Genomic DNA, 23073 nt, shown 5'->3' with positions numbered 1-23073 from the left:
TCGTGCGTCATCTTTGAAAGCTCCAAACAGTGTTCACACCCCAGCAGGTGGTGGTAATGTAACCACAGCACAGGACTGGGGACAAAAACACAAAAACCCAGGGGCAACACAGTTTATGGGCTCAGGCCCAATTGCCCCATTTGGACGAGTTGGTAACACCAACACTTAGTGTGTAAACTGGAGGATTGTCCAAGACCATGGACCTCAGAATGACACAGGCTCAGAAGTCACCTTGGACAGCAAGGGACAGTGTGAGGTCACTCACTGACCAGGATTATGGTCCCTTATACTGGCAAAGTAGAGCTCACCCGGGATCCATCGAGGGAGGATGCTTGGGGCCTTCTGGGGAATTTCTGCCCTAAAGGGAATTGCATAAGGAAGGCAGGGGTGCTGAAAATCCTAGTTCACAGGGAGCAGTCATGTTTATGGAACGAGACCCAGCAGTAGCCTTAAAAGCTGCGTCACAAATCTTTCCGCCTGGATACAAAACAAGCAGGAGAAGGAATTCAGAGTCCTGGACAAGGATCCCAGCAGGATTCAAATCCAGGTCAGGGGTGAACAGGGAGCCCCTAGAGGGGCCTCAGGAGCGAGGTCCTGCCTGCCTTTAGTCCATTTGCAAATGAGCTTCCTTGGGCCTTGTCCTCTCAACGTGCACGTTTTGATCTTTTTACATTGTTTTCATCACTTAGAGCTGATGCAATTCCAGAGATTGAACTAGAAAACTACAAGTTCCTAAAATTTAGTCAAAAGAAATCTCAAAAAGAGAAGCAGAAAAAGTTCCCTGTTCCTCCAGAATGTAGAAAGGCAGCCCCTGCCTGTGGCACGACATGGTCCTGGGTAGTGCTGTTTTAAAGACACCCACATTTCAGTGGTTGTTGCTCTGCCTGTGAAAGTACTTTCAACCTTAAAATCCCAAGAGAAAGGGCGGGGGCCATGTCTGCTCCTGGAGGAGCTGAATGATACTGAAATGAACTGATCTTCGGAATTATGGGGACTTGGGAGTGTCCCCACTAACCAGGGAAGGGGCTGGCCCTTCTCCTTTCGCCCACAGACAATAAGCTGACGACCCAGAAGAGTTCGTGATTCAAGGAGAAATGTGAGATTCAGTGTCTCACTTACATACCTACAGAAAGCGACAGAACCACACCACAACTCCCAGCTCTAAAGGGAACAGGACTTTAATATAATATTCAAATATGGCATTTATTATTTACAACAAATAACTACTGTCCCTCCCCAATGGGTGAATAGGTGCTGGGGTAGAGACATCAGGGAGCTGGGGTGGGGTCGTCCCCTCTCTCTTGGGTTTCAGGGGACCTCAGAGATCAGCTTACAATGCTCCCCTTCCCGTCAGGTGGGAGGAACTGGCCCAGTGCATCGAAAGCCTCCCAGCTGTGTCCCCGCTGCTGAGGATGGGGCTGTGATCGGCCACTGGTACAGGGCTCGGTGTTGGGGCCTGGGGACTGAGTAGAAGAGTCGGGTTACCCTGGGGGGTCTCCCTCAGAATCATGGCCCCCACCCTGTCCCCACTGCACTGAGTGCTCCAGACTCTGTGCTCAGTGCTGTCAGCCACCAGTACCCCATTTGTCCCTGCCACGCAAGAGATCATTTGGTATCACCTATTTCACAGAGGAGGAAACGGAGTCTCAGGAAGCTGAAGAGAGTCACCCCAGTCACAGGACTGCTCAGTAGTGGAGCTGGGATCCCAGTGCCAGCTGTCCAACTCCCCAAGGGCACGTTTAGCCCGAAGCTTTACTGAACCCCTGGGAGTCAGTCACCACGGCCCAGACACTCACTCACCCCTGATCTTAATGATGGCGGGTTCTTCTTATCCTTGAGTATTCTGCTGGCCAACTAGGTCTGGGGGGTCCAGCTGGCAGGACAGGCTGTAGCTCCAGGACAGAAAGGCACCTGTGAGCCTACCAGGAGACACACCTCAGGTGTCCCCCCACTGCCTGCCCAGCAGCTGGAGTCTAGGAGTCCCAGAGGTCGCCATGCAATAAGACCTGGGGCTGAGTGGGGGGCCACGGAGACAGGCTCTCTGGACTGGCCAACAGGGAGCGTCCACCCCTGCCCTCACCCAACTCCTGCCCGGCCTCACCTATCATTCTCGTTGAGCAGCTCCATGTCCTAGAACCAGGGCCCAAATCGCTCCTCGAACTCTAGGTTGTAATTCTTTGCGGCCACCTGGAGCAGAAGGATCGCCCTCGTGACTGGGTATTCCTGGGACCAGAGGGAAGGAGAGGATGCAGATAGGGCCTGGGTGGGGGATGCTTCATGCACCTTGTGGGTGGTGAGGAGTGGGGCAGGGGACCATCCTGGGAACCCTCCTTCCCTCCAGTTCCATCCAGGCTCTACCTGTTCGCAGAATGCGAATAATCAGCCCCTCCTCCAGGATGTTTTCCTTGATGCCATCCTCCCCTCAACCCACCCGCCAATTGGTTGGGTCTCCCACTTCTCTGTTATCAAACTCTTCCACTAAATGTAAGATACAGGGGGTGGAGCCAGGGACTGTTCTGCCCAGAGGGTCTCTGATTTCCTCCTCCTTCCCCTCCCCTGCAGGGAGTGCGGCAGCTGTTCACTTCAGTCCTCTTCTCAGGTTGATCTCATTCCCCTGGAAGGCAGAGAGCCAGAGTCCATCAGACAGAGCCCCCTAGCCTGACTAGACCCCTAGGCCCACCCCTTCTCATGTTGCACTACTGCCAGGTCCCCAGAGGGGGCCGGGCATGCACAGAAAACAGGACTTGGACCTAGGCCGGGATCTGGGCTCCAGAGAAGCAGGACATGGGGGAGAGGCTGAGGGACCTGGCAGCACAACCCTCTCTGATGACAGACTTGGAGGCTGAGGCCTCAGGCAGAGGGGACTGCTCAGCCACTTATGTGCTGCCTGACTTGGAGGGGTCTGACTTCTCTCTCCCTCCATGGGCAGCGTGGGAGGGAGAGGCTGCGTCCAGCTCAGATAAAACCTCAAGCAGCTGTGCTGTCAGGCAGCTCTGAGCTTCCCCAGCCTAAGGAACCGGAATGGGTGTCTCAGGTGGAGCCTCTGTTCACTCATCCCTAAGATGTGCCTGATGCCCCAGCTCCCAGGGGTGGCTGAGAGGCTCTTATGACAGGAGATGTGCCAAGTGCTGAGAGCTCAGAGCTCAGTTCGGGGGCTCCCCATCCCAAGGCTCAGGATCCTAGTCCTCCCTGCCTGGTCCTCAGGTGCACCCATCTTGAGATTATCACCCATCAGCAGGTGCAGCATCAGCAGGTGACCAAGGAAAGTGCTAAGATATGGGACGACACATTGTGACATCGGGGTGTGGGTGGGATGAGTCCTTGCTCTCAAGTCGGCCCCCTGCAGACCCTCCCCTGAAAAGTCCTCACCCTCAGCCTCCTGGCCCACCCCAGGGTTCCCACGGGGAGCAGCCAAGACCCTTAGCAGCTTCCCCTCAACTCCTCCTCCTTTCACAGCCCAAGAAAACCACACTCTTCCTCCTCACCTCCCAGGGCCGGCTTCTGGCAAATCACAGGGTGTGCGGTCCCTGGCCCTCCCCACAACAAACCCATCCTGCACCAGCTTTTCCAGGCCCTCCTCCCGGTCACTTCTACTTGGGGATTCAGGCACTGTGGCACCAAGAGGAAGGGGCCTCCTCTCTTGATTTGAGGGCCTCCAGCTGGGAGGGCAGAGCCCCTCGCCCACAGGCACACTCACCTGCTGCTGCTGGTGCTTCTCCTGCACTCTCTGGAGGCTGATCTGCGGGGGAGCAAACGTGGAGGGGCTCCGCTGCCAGGGTCGAGGTGAGTGTCAGTAAGGCCATAGTCCCCTCACCCCATTTCTCTCCAGCACCACTGGCCTCTGACCGTGGACATCTGACTCCAGGCATCTGGTACCAATAGCACGCCATCCTCCAAGGTGTTGTGATTCTAGAACAAGCCAAGTTCCAACTCTCACTCTGGGTGTGAGCTTGGGCTTTGGGCCAGGCCTCTCCGAGCCTGTTTCCTCATCTGGAAGGTGTGAGAATTCCAGCTACCTCACATGTTCTCCTGAGGACTCAGTGTCACATGACACTGCTCTCGCCATCACCCTTCCAGGTGGATCAAGCAGAAAGCTCCCACAGTCTTTTCTTCCCTCTTACCTCATCACCACCCTGTGTGGTCTACAACTGAGGTTCAACTTGGGGAGGACTGGCCACCAAGTTCACTCTGTGCTTTCAGGGTTCAGTTTGGACTGAGAACCTGAGTTTCTTTCTGTCTGTAGGCCTGGGCAATCTCGTGCTTCTCTCCTCTCTAGGCGTCCACATTGAGAAACCCGAAAACACTGGTATTTGATTCCTCAGTTACAGGGATTTGACAGAGTGAGAGAGAGAGAGAGAGAGATGGAACATGAAAGAGGGAGTAAGAGGAAGTGAGAGACTTTTTTAGTTAAAATTTAGACAAGACATCCCATCACTTTGGCTGTTATTATGTTAAGAAGCCAGTTAGTAACTACTTAGTGGTTCCACTGGGATGGCTATACCATGGGTGCGGCTTACTGGGTACCACTGTTGAGATTGCCCACCTCATAGGCCAAGACGAGGCACTTGGGTCGCATTCTCCATTAAACAGGAAACAATTGAATGGTTTTATGACACAGGATGGTAGTATCTAAATTTCCATTAGTTTCAACCCCCTCATGATGCTGACCTGAAAATGAGGCCAAGTTGGAAGCGACTGTTCCAATATCACATTGCTAGAACCCAGGCCTGTTTTGAGTGGTGTTCTGTGCTACCTGTCACCCCTTCTTATTATTCTTTCATCTCTAAGATTGTGCCTTAGGTACATGTGACACCATCCCACAGGGGTAATAGATATTATGTCATATACACCGGGTGACATCCCTAGGAAGTAGATTCTAGTCTGATCCCCATGGTGCAGGTTTAGAGACTGGGGAGGACCTGAGAGGTACAGGGACTTTCTCAGGATGAAGAACTGGTAAGAAAAAGGAGGTCAGCATTCATCTCTGTCTCCTCAAAGTTAAGACTCGACTTAGGTTTCCAGGGAGCTGTGGCTAGGGCTGTGGCTAGGCTCCTTGTGTACAGTTGAGGAGATGACATGGGGGAGGAGGGTTAGCAGCCAGGGTACAGGAGGCAGCTCTGGACAAGTCTGATTGAGGGAAGGGGCCCAGGTAAAGGAATCTTGAAAAATGACCTCACTTCCTTGGTCATAGACCTCAACAGATCTTAGAACTCTGGTAACCAGGCACCCACAGCCCCCCATCCAGCTCACTTGACTGGAGACAGTCAACAGGAAAAAATATTTTGTTGTTATATCCCAACTTTTGGAGGATCTAGGCTCAAAAAAACCCAGAAAGAGAAACTTCTTGGTCGTTGCCGACGTTGGCTCAGCCCTCATCCCCGATGCCTCTGGGCGTCTGGCAGGAGGCAGTGAAGGGTAACACGGGGCAGCCCAGGAAAGGCTAGTGCAGGCCAGGACACAACTGTGATCCCACCTGATCAGCCCCACACCCCTTACACTTCATCGTGTGTGTGTGTGTCTGTGTGTGTTTGTGTGGAGGGGAGAAGGCAGGGTATGAGGGGTAGGCCATTCCTGGGCTGGAGCTGGTTGTCAGGTGTTGGAAGCATGGTGGGCCTGTCATGTTCATAGCCCAGGTCATGGTTGGCAGCATGAGAAGGTGAGCTCCTCTACTCTTATGTTACTGAGCCATAGAGGTTTCATCTCTTTTCCTGCCTGACCACAGTTCTTTGCAGGGATGTCCCTCTGTGCCTGAACTGAGGAGCAGACTTTCTCTTGGGGGTTGACCCCAGTGGCAGTGTGCAGGTGCAGGCAGCCCCTGATTCCTTCTGGCCCAGCTCCAGAGCAGTCTTTGCAGAACTCCAATCAGAAGGTCATCGAGGAGCTGCCCAATGGTTTCAATTTCACCAACTCACTAGGCAAGGGGAAGGTGCCTGAGGCCACAAACACCATCCAGTGCTGCTCTGAGATGAGAGCAGGAGCAGAAGGTCTCCACACTCAGGACCTTGAGATAACCAGGTTGGAGCAGAACTAGGGCATGACCAGACTGGGGCTGTCCCTTTTTCAAGCTAAAGGGGATGTACACGCAGGTAACCTTGCCTGGTTCAGAGCTGAACTGCTATGACCCTCTTACCCTTGCCCGGTGTGAGCTTCTGGAAGCCACTGAGGCAGAGGCAGAGGGTAAGGGGGACTGCAGGCTGGATATTCCTGGAAGGGAAGTGGGATCTTTCTTGTGTTTAGAAGGACACATGGAAAGTCAGCTATGTGGGTGAATCTTTCTCTTTATCCCACTCTAGCACCAGCTGCAGAGCTCCAGCCAGTGGCAGAAGCAGAGCAGTGTGCAGTGGTGGAGGTAGAGCTGGCTACAGCTCCGTTAACATCACCCCTTCTAGCGTTGGAGCCAGCGTCCCCTCCATCAGCAGTGTTGGAGCTGGAGCAAGGGCCAACATCGGCTCCAGCAGGAGTGGGAGCTGCTGAGCTGGAGTCACCTGAACCATCATTTCTAGTGGGAAGTCCGTCTCCACCTGTGGCTGTTAAGGAGCGTGAGAAGAAGCCCAACCTCACGGCCTTCTCTCCTAAGCAGGTGGTAGAGCGGTTGACCGTGATGGATGCAGTGAGCAACTGGGCTCTCAGGGCGGGGTGGAACAGGCCTTCCCTCTGTCGTCGTTGCCCCAGACCTGATCTAGACTCCCATGATCTGGGCCCAAATCCTAGCTACACCCCTTACCAACCATATGACCTGGGCAACTTCCGGAACCCCCAAGCCTTTGCTGTCCACCTGCAGATCGTAGAGATGGACACTAACAGGACCTGCTCCACAGAGTGACTGTGCCAGCTCCATGAGGTAGAAGAGATGGAAAGATGGGCAGGGCCTGGCCCATCAGTGGTGGAGGGGAACTCACTGTGTGCAGCCAGGTCTACGGTGGCCCAGCCGTCTCCTCAGGAGGCTCAACAGCCTCAGGACTTCACACCTGATGTGTGCTTCACTACAAGGGAGACAGACAAGGCCAGTGGTTGTAGCTGCCACGGGGGAATGTACATCAGAATGGGGAGTGGGACCAGAGCGGAGATCAGGGTGGTGGAAGATGCCTCCTTGACATGAGCAGAATTGAGCCACTGTCTGGAGCTTGGAGTTAGCCAGGACGGGCTGGGTGCAAATGCCCCTCTCCCTTCTCTGCCGGGATTGGGTCCTGGGTCATCCTGTGCTGAGTACCCTCGGTGGACAGAGAAGAAAACCCAGGGACTCTCACAAGGCTCAGGCCACATCCTGAGCTTCCTGAGCTCTAGCTCTAAACTGTGACACCTGTGTCGGACTTTAGGGGCTGTGGACACAGAGGTGGCCTGTGGCAGGGCTGGATGACACTCCCTCTGTTCCCCAGGAGCTCTTCTGGAAAGTGGTGCCCTCTCAATGCCTGGGATCCACCTGGCACAAGAAGAACAAGCCTAGCAGTGAGCACTAGACACCCACTATCCAGGCCACCATCGACCAGTTCAGAAGGGTGGCCAGCCTCGTCATCACCACCTGCCTTGGGGACCGAGCATGACAGCCCAGGACAGGGCGAGGGTGGTAGAGCACTGGGTCCCAGGTGGCCCAGGTGTGCTGTGGGAGGCCCAGTGGAGCCCCTCTCTGGAGACTTGGGAACTGCCTCTCCACCTTTATCAGCTCCCAGGATTGCAGTGTGTGGTCTAAGCTCCTGCAAGTCCTTAGGCCCTTCCTGCCAGGGGCCCACTGACCTTGACTCCAGGTCCCAGTGGGAGGATGCTCACTTCCTACCTGCCTAATTCCCTGGGTTGAGCTAAACTCCTCCTCCTTGTGAGTGTTACTCTCTGGGTCCTAAATGTCCTTCTGGGGCTCCCTGAGCATCTGTCTCATCCGGGAGGGGAGATTTAAATAGAAGGGGACTGAAGCTAGAGCAAGCGGGGATCCAGTGCCCAACCTCACACCTCATTCTCTTCCCTTCCCCAGGAGTGCGAGATCTGGAAGAACTTCTCCTCGCCCTGCACTGTCATCTCTGCTCTGCAGAAAACTTCCATAAGCCATCTGAAGAACACATGGGGGGAAGTTTCCCCGTGGGTAGGCATCTCTCCATAGGAGGACCAGGATGGATGGGGGATCTCCTGTATGACTGCCATTGGCGCCTCAGTCAGCTGGGAACTCTTGGGAGGCAGCAAATGCTGGGGACAGGGCCTGGGCGTTGGCAGTTGGTCTCTAAGTCTCCTGGTGACCTTAGTGAACCAGTTCTGCTTCAGTACTCGGTTTCCCTAAATGTCAGCTACTAGATTGAGCCACATTGGGGATTTTCAAGTGTTTATAGCAACAGAACTCTATGGCCGGTTGAAACTCATCGTGGTCAAAACAGAGCTGCTCTGTAGAGCTGGGGAGTGGAGACCCCAGTGACCAACAGGAGAGTCCCCTCCCAGTCCCATGAGACCTTAGCGCTCAGAGGAGCCCAGTGAGAACACTCCTCCAGACAGGTTGAATCTCTTGGGTTGTCAAAGAAAAGGGATTTGCACTCAGACCCCTCACATTATCTCTAAATTTATCCTTCCCTCTTTCCCCTCCCCTCGGGTAAAGCTCTGAAAAACTTAAGGAGCTCTATAACCAAGACGAGTCCTTGAGCAGAGAACTGATGACCAAGATAGAGTGGAGGCTGTGGGTCTGGAAAGAGAGGAGGGGAGAGAGGGGTAGGGGGACTGGGCAGGTTGTAGGTTTGATAGTTTCTCACTTGAAATTTCTCTGAAGCATTCCCGTCTATCTTGTCCAGGTTAACAAGCAGAGGGATCTGTTCAGCCCATGGGCGGCAGGGTGCCATTTTTGGGCAGGAGGCCCTGGTCATGGGACACAGTGGTGTTGGCTGGGCTGTTCCAGGAGGAGTTGCCGAGCTGGTGCCATCAGCAGGTCTCTGGCTTCCGTGCACGTCCATCCTGCTGGATGTAGCTTCTTCCAGGCTGTTGCGGTGGGTTTAGCCCTCAGCCTAAAACTGTCCTCAGGAAGCCAGGCCCCTACTGCTCCTTCTGTGTTCACCACGTCTGCGAAGACGTGACTATCATCCTTCTTATCATCTTTCTTTTCCTCTTACCCTACAAAAACCAATCATGAAAGTGGGTCAAATGATAAAGGAAGCCTGCCTTTTTAGGACAATTATCCTGGCTGTTTTGTACTTCTACCCTCCCTCTATCCTCTGGGGATAGATCTGACCTGTGTCCTGGGGTGTCATCAGGCAGATTTGCAGCAAGAATAGAAAGCTCAAGGTCAAAACTCAAGGCTACTCCAGATCATTTCCCCCTCCATCCTGTTAACACTCCCTCCTTGTTTGAGTGTGATTCTATTCTCTTCTTGTCTTTGTCACTCTCAACCGCACAAGTCTTGGCACTCCCACTCAGGACAGTAAGTCCCCAGTCCTTTACTAAATCCCAATTCTTACCATTTCTGTGTTTTCTGTCTACTCATTTGCTTAATCCATTGACCACTTGGTGTTCATAGAGGTTAAATCAATAGTGATATTATCAACCACCCCCTGCTAACGACTTACTCTCATATCCCAGATGTTCACATAATCCAAGTGGTTATGTTCAAAAGTAAATAATTCAGAAAACATATTCACCCACCACAAATCCCTGATCTCTAATATTTTTATTCAAACACTCATACAGTAAATACCTGTCCCTCAAGATCAGAAGTAATGCCAGATCACCAATCCTCACCTTAATTTTCTCCTCCATCTATCTAATCTTGGATTCCATGGACTATGATCACAATAACTTCCTTGGAAAAATAAAAAAAATCCTTACCACTCATTTATTTTGTAAACCTCCAAACCCAGAAGATCCCGATTATCTGCCATGCTGCAGCTACTGTTGGTCTTATAACAAGCTGAAGAAAAAACACGAAACATGATCTTTTGGTACCACTGTAAACACAAAACCATCTGCATCAACTGAGAAGCATCTATAATGCCTGGAAATTTTGTTCTCCTTTTTTTTGTGTTGGCTCAATTACAAAAAGACAAATCAATTTATAAAATGGGCAAGGGACCACAATAGAGTTTTTCCAATGAAGACATACAAGTGGCCAATAGGTCTATGAAAAGGTGTTTGGCATCGCTAATCATCAGGGAATACAAATCAAAACCACAATGAGCTATCACTTCACACCTGTTAAGATGGAGATTATCAGAAAAACTAAAGATGACGAATATTGGTGAAGATGTGAATAAAAGGAACCCTTGTGGGAATGTAACTAGTACAGCCATTATGAAAAACAGTATGGAGGTTTCTCCAAAAAAGAAAACTAGCATATGATCCAGCAATCCCACTTCTGGTATATACCCACAGGAATTGAAATCAAGGTCTCAAAAAGATACCTGTACTCTAATGCTCATTGCAACTAATTCACAATAGCGAAGATATGGAAGTAACCTAAACGTCACTGATGATGAATGGATAAAGAAATGGAATATTCTTCAACCTTGAAAAAAGAAGGAATTCCTGCCATTTTTGACAACATGAGGGACCTAGAAGATATTATGCTAAGTGAAATAAGGCAGACAGAGAAAGACAAATACTTATATGTGGAATCTAAAATTGTGAAATTCATACAAGCAGAGGTCAGAATGGTGGTTGGCAGGGGCTGGGGAGATGGAGAAATGGGGAGCTGATTGTCAAAGGATACAAAGTTTAAGTTATCAAGATAAATAAGTTCTGGAGATATAGGATATGGCGTAGTGCCTAAAGGTAACAAAACTCTATTGCATACGTCACATTTGTTACTAGAGTAGATACTAAGAGTTCTTACCACAGAATGATAGTAATAAAGGAGGTGAGAGAAATCTTTGGATGGTGATGGATATATTTGTGGCCTTGATGGTGGTGACAGTCTCAAGGGTGTATACATCAAGCTGTATATAGAAAAGTATTACAGAATTGTTGATTCTTCTGCACCTTGAAATATGCCATGTCCTCATCACAAGACAAAAACATTTGTAACTATGTATGGGGACGGATGTTAACTGGACTTATTGTGGTGATCATTTCAATATATACTCAAACATTGAATCATTACGTTGTACCCCTGAAACTGATATAATATTATATGTCAACTTTACCTCAATAAAAAAAACACAACAAACAAAACCATTTGAATATTGTAAATGAGTTCAGTGAATCCCTGAAAGTGGCCCATTCCCATACGAGAGTTACAGGAAGCAGAGAGGATGAAGTAAATGGAAGAAAGATGTACAAAACACTATTCAAATTAAAATCATTTAAGTTGCTATCAGCTCCTTGTGGCAAAGTTCTGTGAGCACTGATCTTCTTTCCCATTTTTCTTGGAAAAGCATACTTTCAGATCCAACACATAACAGTTTCATCATTTCCTCTAATAAGACAATTTCAACTTAATAAATAAAGCCAAAAACATCCCTTATGTATGAATAAAGTTAGTGAACTTTACAGAGAAAAGAGCATATTTGCACAATCTCAATAAAGGAAACAGAAGAACTGAATGATGATCAAGTCTCATTCAAGCTTATCTTTGAAAGCCAGTAAGACCAGGTTATCTTTTCAAGGATGTGTGTAGAGCTGTCAGCCTTGGAAGCTAGAAATAGTGGCCTCCTCTGGAGCAAAGGGTAGGCTTGCTTACTGCCCAGTATAATAAAAATAACACCCTCCCAGGACAAAGGTTAGCAGACATCCTGCCCGTTATCAAAGATTTGAGTTCCTTAGGCTCTGAGATCTTGCAACCCTCTGCATGTCACCTGGCCCACTGTGTATCACCCTGTAGGAAGTGGGATTTAGTGAACCAGTGCAAATGCTGATACTCTGGCCACTGCTATTGCTGTGTCATTAAGTCCTTTGTCTCTGACCCATGGGTCTCGTGTCTTTTGCCAGCATCTGTAAGACCATTGTAGGCTAACTTATTAGCTTGCAGGAAAGGTAAAATATCAGACCTTTCACAGTTCCCAACAAGCCCTTAAAGTAACTAGTAGTCTTAGGAACAGAGAGCTATCCAGAACAATATGCATGGATGGTCTTCATCGAAGACTTCATGCAACCAAAACTTTAATAAGTCTCTCTGATCTCTTTGATTTCTACCCCAAGTAGAAGGAGAGGCACCAAGCTATTACAGACCTAGGGTTTGTGCAAGCCACCTGGAGACCTAATAACCAGCAACTTCTCATGGGCAGCAAAGACAGTGGGGCATATTTCCAAAATGGACCCATATGCCTCCCTATCATCCAAAAGACAGTACATTATCTTAATTTATGATGATTTTATTCATTAAAATCTTGTGATGGGCCAAAGATACACTTCTATGAGGAGTCAAGCACATAACAGTTGTAAGCAGATTAACACACTTGGTGAATATCAAACGCTCAACTAAACGTAGTGTTCTAATCAATTATAAGGTACAACAAATTTAATTAGGTCAATTAAATGATATTTGATGGTATCCTTGATTATCACTCTCTAATAATGAACAAGAAACTCACATAAATAACTATAATTGGTCTTACTTTGAAATATGGTAGTCAGGACTGCTTGAGATAAACTGGAGATAAAGAAGGGAAGAAATAGATAAAAGTTAGCTGCTCTGAAGCCACTGTCAAGCCCCCTGGATCTACATGTAACCCAGGAGATCGAGGCAGACGGCTTTGTGCCTAGATCCCCCTGCACTGTGGTTCTCAGGGATGTCACGGTGCTGAAGCAGCTACCTGAATCGTGTTTACATGTCCATGTGTACAATACCCTTGACCATGGTGATGAACCACCATTCAATCATCTCTTACACCCCTCTAATTAACAATTAGATTTCAAAATCATTGTATCATTACATGATCATTTATTCCTCAAATCTTTGGGATGCTGAGCTAAAAGAAAATTAAATCTCAATGGTTTCTTTTTTTTGAAGGACCAAGATGTCCTTTCACACTTGGAATCCAGGTTTGAAGATAAATCCATCAAATCAATGGAAATAACTTAAGAAATGGACAGAGGGATACTTCATTCATATATACACAGTTTGCACTCTGGTAAAAATAGAGTTATATTTTTAAAAATTAGAATTTTTTGAAATTTTATAGATATTAATGACATTGTTCTGTTTATATTCCCTTTGGTTTACCAAACCAAACTCACTCTTTAATGGGCATTTCTAGCATTGAGTGCTAATAACAGCAGCTTTTTTAAATTCTTATTTTTCCCAGGTCAAAGACCAAGGGCAGAGGTCATCAAGAGGTCTAGTCTCACCTACCTACAGATGTGGTAGGCTTAACTATGGATGTTCAAGCCAGACATTGCCAGCAGAACCACATCTCTTCACCCGTAGGTGAGTTTTTACTAGTAATCACAGACACTTAAGGATATCAAAGGAAATTCTTTATTAAGAACAAAAGATATAGATTCTTATGTTGAGTTCATTACTTTGAATTTTTGAACCAAATCACATATATCGATTGGACCATGTTCAATTCTATGATCTTTAGAAGACGCAGCCTACAGCTGAAGAGAAATAGGTACAACACCAATATCTTACCCTCTCTGAAGCCCAACTGAGAACCCCTGGAGTCAGAAGTTTTCAAGACAAGAAAAAGTCATCCTTCATCTGAACAGATAGAGTAGAGGCTATTCAAAGATTCAACTCACATTGTTAACATGACTTGTTAGAATGTGATGGAGCAAGCATAATACCTTCTAAGTTTCATGATTTTTCTCCAGAATACTGAGATGGATGACCTTGAAGTCCAGCTTCCGCATAAATGTCGTTATTCAGTGATAAAATTAATTTCCCTATAAAATAATTCCCATAAAAGTGTTAAAAATATATCATAGTCTCTGACTAAAAGGAAACAAAGCATATTGAGCAGTTGAAAGCAGTGTAATAAATTCCATACAAGGATCTTATAGCAGCATTATGTATAATAGTGAAACTGGATGTAATCCCTTTGCTATCAAAGAAGATATAAACAGATCATGGTATGCCTATTCTTTGGAGTACCTCTAAAACTTCTAAAAAGGTAAGTTAGAGTGATGTGCACTGATAAGGAGAGAGGTCTATGATATATGGTTTGGGAAACAGCAAATTGCAAAACGATGTAGTTATGTAATTTATGTTTAAAAAAAACTTTGTGTATTTATAAATTCATAAGAAATTTCCAGAAGAATAACCCGCAACCTCTTAACAATAGTTCCTTCTGAGTAGGACAGTAAGTTTGCAGGGAAAGGGATGAAAGGGGAATGTTTCACTTTACTCTACACAGATCAGTGCAATTTGACTTTTTTTACAGTGTGTATTTGTTTCATAATTAGAAAAATGAGTGATGTGACTGTTAGGTGCAGGGCAACAGTATTATGTTCACCAGTCTCTGTACTCTATGTTACTGCACAGCATGGACTGTAGGAGAAAGCCCAGAGGAGCAATGAAGACAAAGAAGACATGACACCTGCAAAATGTCAGTGGAGTATTTCTACATAACAAACCTTCCAGGTGAGCAACAGTCAGTATCTTCCACTGCTCCAGCTCTCGCCGTGAACCTAGTACCTGCCCAGAGTAAGCCAGAGGACCACGTCCCGCTAGTCCAATCCCTGCTCGGAGACTGTTTGTGCAGGGTGACTGCCATCAAGCAGACAATGGACTCAGGATGGGGCGTGTGCCTCTGGGGAGACTGGCAGAGAAGCATAAAGTGGAACACCAGCTAAGTGCTCACACCTGAGAAGCGGAGCTCCAGGTGGAGACACAAAATGTACCAAGAAACTGTGTGACGTGAAGGAAGCTACTCCATTTCTCTGAGCTCCAGTGTCCCCCCCCCGTAAAACGGGGATCACAGGACTACTTCACAGAGCTGTTGGGGAAGTTACATAAAAGTTCCTGTGACAGCCAGTGTCCACATTATTAACAAAGTCATATCCGACTTCAAAATAATCGATGAAAAGAATAATGGGAATGAGACCAAAGACGGGATGCTCAACTTCATAAGCAGCCCCAGCAACATGAGAATGAGAGAGGCTCCTAGTAAGCAGGGTTCTTCACAGCTCCACTGGAGACGATGAACACGGGCTACACCAGGATAAGTCACTGTTGTACAGTGACTCGTGTAGGGAGGGTGGGTCCCTAAAGACACTGTGAAATCCAGTTACACACAGTGGCTCCTAGGAAACAACTACAAAGCAATCAACTCAGCAGATAGGAATGGGAAGGGGGCAAGCATAGGAGGGTCAGAGCCACAAAATCTGACGGAAAACACTGAACCATGAGCGCTCAGCTCTGTCAACAGCTGCTGTGGTTGCACCAGGAGATCAAATGTCTGAGACAGCCATTGTGGGGACTGCTGGGAGCATAGTGGTCACTGAAGCCACACCCCAACAGCAGTTGCATCGGAGCACACAGAACCCGAGACTTTCCTCTCCATTAATCGTTGTTTTAAGATGATGAATATCCTCATGTTACAATGTCTCCTTCCAACCCTTGTGGATGAGTGTCATCAGAACCCCCTGAAGAGGTCACAGGCCAGAGTAGGATAGAACACTGGGGGCTGGGGGAGCGGCGCTGTACCTGAACACACGGACTATATCGGGTCTATTGAACACGAGAGAAGAACTCGAGGATGTGGTCTAAGGAGAATTCCCCGTCTTGCCACATTCAGAGACACTGCAGAGTTTCTCGTCCGTTCTTTACAAAAATGTTAAAGAATTCGAGTCATTAATTAATAAAGAGACAAATTCTTCACATAGTGACAGGGTCCAGTTTCCATGACCAGCTTTTTCAGTTGTTTTGATAATATCCCACATTCAGGAATCGGAAATGTAACCTATTGGGATGTGTAATATAAACAAGGACTTTTTTTCATGTAGATCATCACCCAGGTTTTTAGGGAGGACATGAATCATGAAAGTTGCTAACCATTCCTCCACAGGTTTCAATAAGACTTTTAAGTTAATTTACCAATCTCAGGAAAAGATAACTTGGCAATTCAAATTTTTGTTTCTGCATTCAAGCGTATAGTACAGCCAAGAGAATGAGCATAAAAAAATTAACAAGAAGGTCTTGCTTGCATTTCATCTTTTGCAAATAATCAGGATATTTTATGCTCTGTTCCTTTCACTACTCTAATCAATTTTTAAAGAATACGGTTCATTTGACTATCCCTGGGCATGTTTATCCTGGAAACTTGCCAGAATCCAAAGCAGAGATGTTAAAGCTGATGGGTTTCAAATGCTGCCCAGGTGCTGTCTACCATGAACACGCCTCTCCCAAAGCTGGACCACCGGTCTCTTCCTGAAGGATCAGAGTCATCACTCATGTCTCTGAGAGACTGGCCACTCAGGCCTGAGCTGAGATTAGGTGATCAATCTAAAGGGCAAAATGCTTAAGCTATTCTCATCTTAAGGATGCTGTTTTGGAGGCCTCTTCGCTGGAATGGGTTAGTGAAAACGGCCTACTAGATACTTGTCTGGGAATTGTGTCGTTCCCCTCTGCTCTTAGCAAATCCTGGGGAAACCAATGATTAACCCCAAGCATGCCTCAACTTCCACATCTGTGAAAAAGGCAAGCAACAGCCAATGTTACCACCCTGCAAACTCTTAAGCTGTGCTTGCAAGAGGGGCCACAAGGGCGAATGTCTCCCAGAAGCTGATGAAATGATGGCACTTTCGCTGGTGAAGGCAGAGGGCAGCAGGCAAAGTGGAAAGTTTCTGGGATGTCAAACCAGTTCCCATAAGCACTTTAGAGAACCACCTAGCGTTGGACTAGGTAAGAGGCTGTGGAAAGACCCACAGGCATGCAGGTGGGAGGAGGAATCAAGCAACGGAGGGAGGTGGTAGGGAAGAGGCGTGAGTCCAGCTTCAATTTTGGACAAAAGCAGTTGCACGCTGCAGACCCGCGGCTGCCCATGCAGCCGCCACACCCTCCTAACTCCCTGGTCCCTCTCATCCCGTCACATCCCTCCGGGGCTCAGTCCAGTTGGAGCGGGTGCAGGGCCAGAGTCCTGATTCAATTGGGGTTTGGCCCCCGGCCAAGCTCACATTGCCCTGTTCCTCCCCCCAGAGCTAGGCACGGCCCCGCGCCCAGAGCATCCTGGGAGTTCTAGTCCTGCAGCCCTGCGGGCTGCCAGCTGGGAGCGGTTAAGAGAGAAAAGCTCCCAGCATGCACATCTCGTGGCCCCAATTCATGGAGCCCTGGGCTCCATGCCTCTGATTCTCCATCCAACCCTCTTCTCTATACCATGCCCATTCTCCATGCCCTGCCCACCTCCCAGAGTATGCGCAGTGTGGTTGGGCTGCATCCTTTGAGGCCAGTACTCAGGTAGGGGTGGGGCTCACCAGCCTGGCTATTGCTGAGGTTGCTTGCAGCTCTGGTGGAAGCCCCCTGGCCAGTATTTGAAATGTGAATTCAATATCTAAAATGGAAATACCAGGTGCCTGGGATCCTGGAATTTGCCTTTTCAAGGCCACCTGTCCTACCATTCCCCCTATCCCTCCAGGCTGCCATGATCCTCCCTCTGGACCTGTGGTCAGGGTCGTTGCAGAGATCCTCCCTTTGGACCCAATCTGCCTGAAGGGCCCATACCTTGGTCAGGAGTCTTAGAAGGACTTCCCTGAGCCATGTCATTAAAAGGAGAAAACATCACATTGGACAGCCCCAATTCCTGCGTTATACAGACAGGAAACTCAGGTGCACTGGTAAGTGACCCCTAAGCCACTTCAGGGGACCACACACGTGCCCCTTCTCCCACGCTGCACACAGGCTGGTTCACTGGACTTCCTTATACGAGTGTGGACCTCTTAGCCTCGTTAACATAGGCAACAACACTGAAACTTCCCTTTGGTCCTTCCCACAATGTTAGGCAAGTTTTTGCAGGAAGGTAATGTGCAACTTCTGCTCTACTATAGGGCTGGCTCCTTGGGAACTAATTTTAATATCCCTGTTTAAATATACCCTCAGAATCACAAAATAATTTGTTGCTGTGGGGGGTTATGGTGATAATTCTCTGAAGTCGTTTTTCCATTTAGCCTTTCTGATTGACTCCAAATACTACAGCACCACACGCTTCTTAGACTGGTGGATGCACAGCTCCACTTCTTTGCAGGGAGAACGCACAACAGCAGAATATCCGTGGCCTGACTTTCTGGAGCATCAGTATTACTATAAGATTTGGAAGAAGAAAAGTTAGGTCATTTCCAAGGTAAGGAATTAAAAACTTAACACTAAGATGAGGTGGGAAAGTCATATGCCATTAATAATTGTCAGTAATCTGTGCCTGAAATGTCAGACTTTCTCTGAGAAAGAACTCTGAGACCCTATTTCCCATTGTTTTAAATAGGAAAAATTAGAAGGCATAGCAAATCTATTGAAAAACTCTACCAATTTCCTAAGTCACAATATGGCACCTAGACATAAGTTACGAACATCATGTGCTCCTCATTTTGTTCCTCATTCAACCCAGTCCCACAGGTTTTCAGTGCATGCTGTGAACACGGCACTGTGCTAGATGTCGAGGCCTTGGTGAGCATCGTGGTGGGGGTGGACCTTGTTGGAGAAAGATGGCATCATGAAAAATCCATGCCACTTACAAAACTGAGGCAAAAATGTAAAGACCCAGGAGCCACGCAAGGATGAGGGCATTAATAGATACTTGGGAGTATTAAAATCCATCTAATGGTGTCAAGAGTGAATGTGTTCCACTTTAAAACAAAACACTGCTGTTATTCTGAGATATTGAGTTAGTATCTTTGTGCAAATATGCAGGATTTAAAATGTTTATTGATGTATAACATGCATACAGAAATATATGGAGAAGTCATCCACGTAAATCTCAAAGAATTATTACAAAGTGAACACACTTGCGTGACCAAGAACTAGCACCAGCTTTACTCAGGCCCCAACAATCCCTTTCTCCCTATTTCCTCCCCAAAGGTAACTGATATCTTACCAGCGAACACTATATATCGAGTTTGTCTTCTTATACACGTGTTTTATTACAGAACAATTTAAACAATATACAAAATAAGCAAAATAGCATAGTAGGCCCATCACCCAGCTTCAACAACTGCTAATCATCTGCTATTTTTGTTTCAGTCACACTCCATCCCATTCCCACCTCACGTTATTATTCTTTTAAGCCTTTGTGCGTGTGTGGGTGAGTAAGATGTATGCACACTGAAAGGCACAAATCTCAACTGTACAGTTTTGGCAAATAAACATGCCCATATAACTTTCATCCCTTTAAGAATAGGATATTTCCATCACCCCCAGAAAACTCCTTCCTGCTCCTTCCCAGGCAATTTTTTCCTTCCCCCGATGCAACCCCTGTTCTGGTTTTTTCAGCATAGGTTCATCTTGGCTGAAATCATCCCATGTGTGTTGTTTTCTGTCCAGCTTGCCTCCCTCAGCATGAGGTTGATGAGTCTCTCTCAGCATGTGTGTGTCAGCATTTGCTCCTTGGCACGGCTGAGGGCGTTCTGCTCTGTGGATGCCCCAAAGTGCACTCATCTTCCTCCTGGGGACGTGCAGGTCATCTCCTGTGAACAGTCTTGTACAAACATTTTTTGGTATACTGTTTAATTCCTTTATTAGCATTTAAGTGACACACCTTTGCATTTTTACTGGTTGGTCCAGATTATAATATGCATCTTTAACATATCACAGCCTACCTAGACTTAATAGTGCACAAGTTTAATCAATGTAAAATATGGAAGCCTTGCTACAGAACAGTTCCATCTACCTCTGTCTGTCCTTTGTGCTATTGTTGTCATAAATTTTACATCTTCCCATGTTATAAATCCCACAATACAGTGTTATAATTTTTGCTTTAAATAGTCATAGGTATTTTAAAGAAATAAGTTAAGTGTTTGGAAGGAAATGCTTTGAGACTCTGCAATTGTACTGTTTCTTTGAGTTTCCTCCACAGTTTTTGCATTCATCAGTCAATCTTTCCAACAGTAATTATTACTGTAGCGTTCTAGTGGCGATTTTCAATTTCATGCTATCTAGCGCATATATTATATGGAATTCTGTGAGGAAGATTCCCCACCCTCCCTCTCCCTTCCTTCTTCCTTTCTTTCTCTCTTTCTCTCATTCTTTTTTTTCCCTTTTTTCTTTCTTCCTTCCCTTTCTTTCTTATTTAATCTTTCTTATATCAGTATAGCCTCGTGGATATTTATTTTATTCTCTGGGTAATAATCCAATGCTACCATTATTTATTTTGTTGCTCACAGTTTTCCAGCTTGAGTCATTGGGAAGTCTTTTAGACTGATTCACTTTGACACGTCTCATCATTTTCTGTGTGTGTGGTTTTTTTTAAAACACTTTCCTACTTTCTGGCACTACAAGATGATCCAGACTCATTTTGTATTTTCTATCTCCAGCCCTAGAATTAGCCATTTCTCCAAGAAAACCTGGTTTCTTTTATTGGAGAATGATATTTAGAAAACAAGATCTGGGAGCTAGATGTGCTCATTAATATTAGAGTGTCACTGCTTCTAGTCTCTCTCAGCAGAGCTTGGAAATGTATGTATGAATATAAACTCAAGTATACACATCTGTCTATCGATCTATCAATCTATCTATCTTTTTTGATAGATATATTAAAAGAGACATGGATTCATACTGATATTTCCAACTCCAAGCCAACACCACAGGGTTTATTCTAGCATTCTCCTTTTGTTTATTTGTAACTTCTTTCACCAACAGTGAGAAACTTAACTCCAGTTAGCTACAATATGTTTACTGTGTCAACTAGTTTCAGAATTGCTAATCCATACCCTTATTAAAAACAAATTTACCACCTAAAGTACAGTGTTAGTGTCCAGTACTTTAGTTCTACAGTATCCCGTCAAAACACTGTCTTCCAAAGTAACTTCGGTCAGGACCTTTCATCCCCACTCCTTCTGTATGGTTATGTCACATGCTTGTAATACAGTGTGATTCATTTATCACTGCATTCCATCTGGGTTCCCCAGCATCCTGATTGATTTTTAAAATTTGCAGAGTAAAATTCACTCTTTACTGTGTACAGTTCTATGGGTTTCGACTTTATGGTCATGCATCCATGTCCACAGTACCACACAGAGCTGTGTTTTTCACCCCCAAAGTTCTCTCATGCTATCACTTTGTATTCAACCCCTTCCCCTACTCCATCCCTTGACAACCACTGATCATTTTCCATCCCTGTAATTCTGCCTTTTCTAGAAAGTCATATAAATGGAATCATATTCTATACAGCCTTTTGAATCTGGCTTCCTTCACTTAGAGAAATGCAGCCAAGATTCATCCATGTTGTTGTGTGAATCAAGAGTTTATCCTGGGACCAGCCCGTGGCTTAGCGGCTGAGTGCGTGCGCTCCCCTACTGGCGGCCCAGGTTCGGATCCATGGTGCGCACTGACACATCGCTTCTCAGGCCATGCTGAGGTCGTGTTCCACATACATCAACTAGAAGGGTGTGCAAGTATGACATACAACTATCTACCGGGGCTTTGGGCGGAAAAAGGAGGAGGATTGGCAAAGGATGTTAGCTCAGGGCTTATCTTCCTGACAAAAAAAAAAGAGTTTATCCTTTTTATTGCCAAGTAGTATTATAATGTACCAATGCAACACAGTTTCTTTCTCCACTCACCTGATGAAGGACATTTAGTTTATTTCCAGCTTTTGGCAATTATGAATAAAATGGCTATAAAGATTCCCACAAAGATTTTTGTTTAAACATTAGTTTTCAATTTTCTTCAGTAAATACCTAGGAGTGGGATATCTGAGTCATATAATAAGTGTATGTTTAGCTTTATAAGAACCTGCTCAACTGTTTTCTGAATGCAACTATCATGTTGCATTCCCAGTTCTAATTGTTAATTGCTCCTAGTCCTCACCAGCACGTGGTATTTGCAATTTTATTTTTTATTTCAGCCATATAATAGGCGTGTAGTATCTTATTGTGGCTTCTACTTCCTTTTTGAAAGTGAGTTCTGCTAAATATAGAATTTTGTGTTGACTTTTGGGTTTTCTTTCTGCAATTGAATGATGTCATTTTGTTGTTGAGTTGTCTCTTTTGTTTTTGATAGTACATCATCCATCATTCACATTATTTCTCCCTGTATGTAACGTCTTCCACTGTATGTGTGTATTTCCCTGACTGCTTTCAAGATTTTCTTTTTATCTTTGGATTTGAGTAGCTTGACTATCATGTACCTAAGTATGCTTTTATTTTATATTTTATTTTGTGGGTTTGCTGAATTTCTGGGATCTAAAATTTTAGATTTTCCAACAAATTTTGGAAGTTTTATGCTATTACTTATTGATTTGCCTTTCTGCCTCATTTAATTTTTCTGTCTCTCTCCTCTCTGCTTGGGACTTAATCATCTCACAGGTCATAAGGCTCTCTTCATTTTTCTTCAAAATTTTTACATCCTTTCTTCAGACTGGATAATTTCTATTGCTGTATCTTCATGTTTTTTCTACTATTTCTAATCTACCGGTAAACTCAAAAGTATTTTTTTTATTTCATCTTCCTATTTGATTCTTTTGTGTAATTTCCACTTCTCTGCTGAGTTCCCACATCTGTTCATTCATTATGGGAATATTTTTCTTTACCACCATGATCATCTTTATAATAACTGCTTTCGTATTCTTGACTGCTAATTAGAACACATTGGGGAGAGTTTCTACTGCCTGCTTTTGGTCACATATGGATTACATTTTCCTATTTCGTCAAATCTCATGCTTCTTTTAAATTGTGTACTGGAAATCATGAAAGATAGGTATAGAGGCTCCGGATTCTATTGTATTCCTTAGAAGAGTTTTGTCATTTTTCTAGCAGGGAATCAACTTGGCTAGACTGAAATTCCAATCCTATCTCATTTACAGTGAGCATAGCTGAAATCCTAGTTTAGTTCTTTCATCTTCCAACTGCTGTTTTTACACTAGGCCTTCTGGGGCCTACCCTGCATGTGTGTTGTTCAAAGATCTGCCAATTTGGAGTGTGTGGAGGAGAGACTTACATATATATTTTGCGATTTTCCTCTTTGTGGCTCCCTCTCTTCCAGAATTTCTCCCCTAACTTTCCAGCTACTCTGCCAGCCCAAAAATACAT

This window comes from Diceros bicornis, unplaced genomic scaffold, assembly GCF_020826845.1.
Source record: "Diceros bicornis minor isolate mBicDic1 unplaced genomic scaffold, mDicBic1.mat.cur scaffold_156_ctg1, whole genome shotgun sequence".
In the NCBI taxonomy this organism is placed as follows: Eukaryota; Metazoa; Chordata; class Mammalia; order Perissodactyla; family Rhinocerotidae; genus Diceros; species Diceros bicornis.
The sequence above is the reverse complement of the archived record's forward strand: the minus strand, read 5'-3'. Positions refer to the sequence as shown.